Source organism: Panthera uncia (assembly GCF_023721935.1).
Source record: "Panthera uncia isolate 11264 chromosome C1 unlocalized genomic scaffold, Puncia_PCG_1.0 HiC_scaffold_3, whole genome shotgun sequence".
In the NCBI taxonomy this organism is placed as follows: domain Eukaryota; kingdom Metazoa; phylum Chordata; class Mammalia; order Carnivora; family Felidae; genus Panthera; species Panthera uncia.
Window position 1 is genome coordinate 54567229 of NW_026057584.1, and position 6104 is coordinate 54573332.

A 6104-nucleotide genomic window follows, 5' to 3' on the forward strand; every position below is an offset into this window, starting at 1 on the left:
TAAGGTGCTCAGAAATCCTATTCCTCCTGCTGACTGTTTTCTCTGCTGCTTTCTGGATCTGGAGGAAGCATGTGTTTTTAAAGATACTGTTCGAATGTCCCCTCTGTTGGGACTTTCTAGGGAGTGAGCTGCACCATCAGGTGATCTTTAATACCATTTTGTTCACCATTTTCTTAAGGCTCTTAACCCATATAATCAGTTTTACCTGTTAACCACATTAGGTGAATTTCCCAAATAGGCTTTGAGCAGGCAACAATGCCATAGCCTCAGTTCTAACAAGGCATCAGTTCTAACACATGATAGGCATCAAGTGATGAAGAGTGACGAAGGTAGCAATAGCCCAATATGATAATATGAGTTTAATAAATTATGAACACCAATGTGCCCAGCACTAAAACAGGCTTCTGGGATACAGTGTTGACCCACATTACATTATGTAATAAATACCCATTTGGGCTCACTGATAGCAAGGGACATGATAGGACCCCAATTAATGGAGGGTACATAACTGTTAGTACATAACTGTTAGAAACCTGACGGCTGCAATTATGATAAGTGGCCAGTCCAGCATGCCAGCCTGAAAGATATGGAGAGGGTCTATAGAACATGGTAACACAGATGGTCAGTTAGCAAGGGTACTGCTCTATCTGTACAGTCAAATCAAGGTGGATGATCAGTAGGCTGACAGCAAACACCTCAATAAAAATGATCCCTCATCCAGTTTCCAGACCCAACCAGTTGTTGGACCCAGACCCATTGACTGAAAGAGGAAGAACCCTGTAAAGGACCAATGACATAATTTGTGGGGCCCAATGCAAAATGAAAATCTGGGGCTCCCTGATAAAAAATTAAGAATTTTAAGACAAAGATGGCAGAGTATTAAACTAAGAGCGAGGCCTTTCTAAGCTTGGAGCCCTGTGTAACTACACAAGTTGCACATCCACGATGCCAGCCCTGGCTATCAGAACTTGGAAGTAACTTAGAAATTGAAGAGTCACTTCATTCAAGTCAGTCACATCCACTTCTTTTGGCAGGCTAAATCCAATGCCAGGCAAACAAAGATCTGACCCTCTTACTCTAATTTGGGACAATTCTGAAGGGCCATTTAGCTTCGGAGATTCCCATGGGTTCAGTTGAGAACTTGGTTGAGATTATATCACAAACCAACTCCTCCTCTGCTCAATCCCCATTTCTTCCCATTCTTTCCACAGATGAGGATCCCAAAAACATTTGCTAAATAAACCTCCTGCTCCAATCCCACTGTCTCCTTCTCCGTCTGCTCCATCGGGAGCCCAACCAAAGATATAGACTATAGCTTAGTGAGAAAAGATATTAATAGAAAAAATCAGATTAATCATGTAATTTATAAACCATACAAAATTACAACTCTGGAATACTCCAGTTTCTCTTTAGATATATCGTTTGCCTTTTATTATAATTCTAGAGAAAGGATTGGTTATCAATTTGTAGGTAGTTTTTTCTTTTAGTGGGCCTCTGCGGGTGATCTGTGTATGTGCTCCCATGGCAAGGAATATTTGCATTTGGAAAAAATTCCTCTTGATATCTAAAAGATATGTAAGAAATGAAATATAAATTACCCTAACGTGAGGACAAAGCCCACCATGAGTAAGCCTACATCCAGAATAACAGTGTACTTCAAGGGCCGAAGAACAGTTAAAAATCATGAAAGCCCCATATTGTAATATGAGTTCTAAAAAGTATAGATTCACAGCCTGACAACTTCTGAGTATTAGAACAAAGAAAAGCTTTTATTAGATTGAGAGAACAATGAATTTATTTGGACACATTAAAGTACAGCTTTACCTGAAAAATTGCAAACTTGTGGAGATTATTGAAGATGTGGTCCACTCTGAATACTAGCTTGACAGCATATTCAGAATTATTCACAGATAGGAGATGATGATGGCTTTCTGCCCAGCAGTAAAGCTGATACCAAAAAAAGGAATTTTGGTCCAACTCATGGATATGTAGAACAGATTGGTGGTTGCCAGGGGTGGGGGGGGCCGTGGGTGTGGGTGAAATGCATGAAAGGGGTCAGAAGTTACAAACTTCCAGTTATAAAATAAGTCATGGGAATGTAGCATACAACATAGTGACTGTAGTTAGGATTACTGAATTCTATATTTGAAATTGCTAAGAGAGGAGATCTTAAAAGTTTTCATCACAAGAAAAAAATTTTTAATGTGTGATGATTATTAATCTTATTAACTAGACTTGTGATCATTTTACAATACATAAAATACCAAATTATTTGTTATACTTCTGAAATGAATATAATACTATATATTGATGATACTTCCAATTTTAAAAAGAGCAAAGGAAAAAAGGAAGGGAAGGTTTGGGCTTGTTGGAAGGTAACAGTAAAGCAAGCCTTGATTTAATGTATTTAATTTACCTTTTCCTGATTTTGTCATTTCCCTTTGTGAGTTTTTTAAGGTTAGGATTTATCAAAAGGGTCATTTACAAAGAACATGTGCAATGATCTGCCAGCTGCTACTCAGTTAATTTGAATATCACATCAATAGAATGGAATATATACATGTTTACTTGTCTGTCCATTTTGGTCCGGGGCAAGATTGGAGTGGAAAGATGATCTGAATAAACTAGTTCTCCTTCCTGTGTTAATCAGAGTGAGTGCACAACTGCCATGTGTCTATTGCATTCTGTGCTAGTAGAGAGAACTGAAGTTTGAAAGAAATTAACAGATCTCAGTAAAAGGGCGGGGAAGTGCAGAAGACAGAGGCAAACTTTTCAAGCATATGGGCTAAAACCAAGGAAAGGCATGGGCTTAAAGAGGTCTCATTATCAATTTTTATAGAAGATGGAAAATTAGACTCATTTAGGTGGTAGATTAAGAATTAAGAATTAGAGGTGCCTGGGTGGTTCCATCAGTTGAGTGCCCAATTCTTGATTTCAGTTCAGGTCATGATCTCATGGTTCATGAGTTTGAGCCCCACATTGGTCCTTGCACTGAGCACAGAGCCTGCTTGAGATTCTCTCTGTCTCTCTGTCTCTCTCTCTCTCTCTCTCTCTCTCTCTGCCCCTCCCCCCCTAAAAAGAAACTTTAAAAAAAGAATTAAATATTAGATGGTAGATTAAGAGCAGGGTTTTATTACAAATATTTGCATTTGTGAACTTGTGCCCTCATTCTGCTGCAATCTGCTTTATGGCCAGATGGGGGTATTACTGCACAATAGCTACTGATTTGAAATTGATAGGAGTCCCCATCCATGCCTGATTGCTTGGATTGTTTTATTTGTTTTGCTTTATATTTCTAATGAATAAAGGCAGAATTTAATGGCAAAAAAGCCGACTAAGGATTTAATATTTTGTGCATGCAAATAAGCAGGACTTAAGCAATAAAGGACTTCAGCAAATGCCCATTTTTCATTTGCTAATGGTAGGACGGTAGTAAAGATTAGTATTAATCAAGAATCCCAGCTCATGTGGTGGTGCGAATGTCCTATTGACCATCTTCTGTTTTGAAGAGCTAGGATTGATACCAATTCATAATTTAGGATCTTTAAGAATAATCAGCTACACTTTGTTAAGGACATACTATGCTCCTGACACCGAACCAAACAGCTTGCATGTATATAGAGGCCATTTTTCATTCAGTAATTAAATGAGGAGCTCTGTAGTCAGACTGCCCGGGTCTGAATTCCAGCTCTGATACTTAAACCGCTGTGTGATTTTGGATGCGTTGTTCAACCTTATCATTCTTCCATTTTCTCCTCTCTAATACAAGAGTAATTGACTTCTGCTTCCAGCATCATGGCATAACAGATTCTAGGTTAGCCTTCCCACCGTAAGCAACTGCAAAACTGCACAGAAGACCCAAGGCTATTTTCAGACATGGGATCACAGCATGGACTGTTAAGCTGAGAGAGGGGAAACACAGGACATAAGCCCCCAGGTGCTCTAGTAGCTCTTTGCCTAGGGCACATTCCAGACTGCAGTGTGGAAAAGTAGAATCTGTGAGATATAAGAGATACTGCATTGGTGAGAATGTGTAGGGCCAGGTCCCAGAGGGAAGGGAGCTGTAGAAAGCAGCCTCCAAATCCTGCCCAGGGACCCAAACACTAAGGCATAAGTAGGCAGGGTAAGATTCCGTGAGGCCCAGCAGAGAACAGTGATTCAAGAGGTCCTCCAGTGCTGGGAGGTACCATCATCTGTGATCAACATTGTCTTGAATATGTGACACATATTCAGAATGTGTCACGATTTCCTGCTTTTGTGTGTATGTGTGCCTCTTTCATAATTTTTTATCTATGGTATGCTGCTGTCAAAGAGAAACAAAGCTAGTTGTTAAACTGTTGTCTCAAACACTAGTTAGAGGCTGTAAGACAGATTTTATTCAGTACTACTGCAGTAGCAGGGAGACCCCAGTGTAACCTGAGCTCTGCTCCTCTGAAACAAAAGGCAGAAGGCCCTTTAAAGGCTGGAGTGTGCTAAAGGCAAAACACAGAAGGAGGTCAAAGGGTGTAATTAAGCCATCTGTGTCTGCCAACATCAGCCCCTATCCTGTCACAGAGCCTGGGAGGCAGGGGCCATATCCTTCTTGATGATTATATTTCAAAGGAATGGCTCTCAGATCCTTGAAAAATACATCTCTGGGGGTTAGAAGATTCTTGTCTGTCTCAAAGGCACAGAGAAAGAATCAACCATTGTACATTTTCTAAAGTAGATGCTCTCAGAAAAGGGAGGTCAGAGGCTTATCCCAGGTGTCAGCTGGAACAAACAGTAAATTCTTTTGGCAGCCTTGAGTTTTCCCAGACAGGGACTTGAGTCCTGTTGGGTTGTCCCAGGGACATGGCTAGAAGTCATGATGAAGTTGGGTCAAGTCTCTCAGTGAATGGGGTTGGGTGGCTGGACGAAATTGTTCATGCCAAGATTTTGCATTTCTCACAGGACGTGGATGATTCTATGTTGAATCTGGATTTTGTTGTCTTCCTTTTGAGAGTCATGCCTTTTTTTTTTTTTCCTGGAAGGCAGTTCATTTGCTAATCAATCACCTTCATTCTTTTGAGGCTGTTAGTTTGTTAACATGAGTCTAAAATAGCCATTTTCTACCAAAGCAGGAGGCATCACAATCCCAGATTTAGCCTCTACTACAAAGCTGTCATCATCAAGACAGCATGGTATTGGCATAAAAACAGACACATAGACCAATGGAATAGAATAGAAACCCCAGAACCAGACCCACAAACGTATGGCCAACTCATCTTTGACAAAGCAGGAAAGAACATCCAATGGAAAAAATACAGTCTCTTTAACAAATGGTGCTGGGAGAACTGGACAGCAACATGCAGAAGGTTGAAACTGGACCACTTTCTCACACCATTTACAAAAATAAACTCAAAATGGATAAAGGACCTGAATGTGAGACAGGAAACCATCAAAACCCTAGAGGAGAAAGCAGGAAAAGACCTCTCTGACCTCAGCCGTAGCAATCTCTTACTCGGCACATCCCCAAAGGCAAGGGAATTAAAAGCAAAAGTGAATTACTGGGACCTTATGAAGATAAAAAGCTTCTGCACAGCAAAGGAAACAACCAACAAAACTAAAAGGCAACCAACGGAATGGGAAAAGATATTTGCAAATGACACATCAGACAAAGGGCTGGTATCCAAAATCTATAAAGAGCTCATCAAACTCCACACCCGAAAAACAAATAACCCAGTGAAGAAATGGGCAGAAAACATGAATAGACACTTCTCTAAAGAAGACATCCGGATGGCCAACAGGCACATGAAAAGATGTTCAACGTCGCTCCTTATCAGGGAAATACAAATCAAAACCACACTCAGATACCACCTCACGCCAGTCAGAGTGGCCAAAATGAAGAAATCAGGAGACTATAGATGCTGGAGAGGATGTGGAGAAACAGGAACCCTCTTGCACTGTTGGTGGGAATGCAAATTGGTGCAGCCGCTCTGGAAAGCAGTGTGGAGGTTCCTCAGAAAATTAAAAATAGACCTACCCTATGACCCAGCAATAGCACTGCTAGGAATTTATCCAAGGGATACAGGAGTACTGATGCATAGGGGCACCTGTACCCCAATGTTTATAGCGGCACTCTC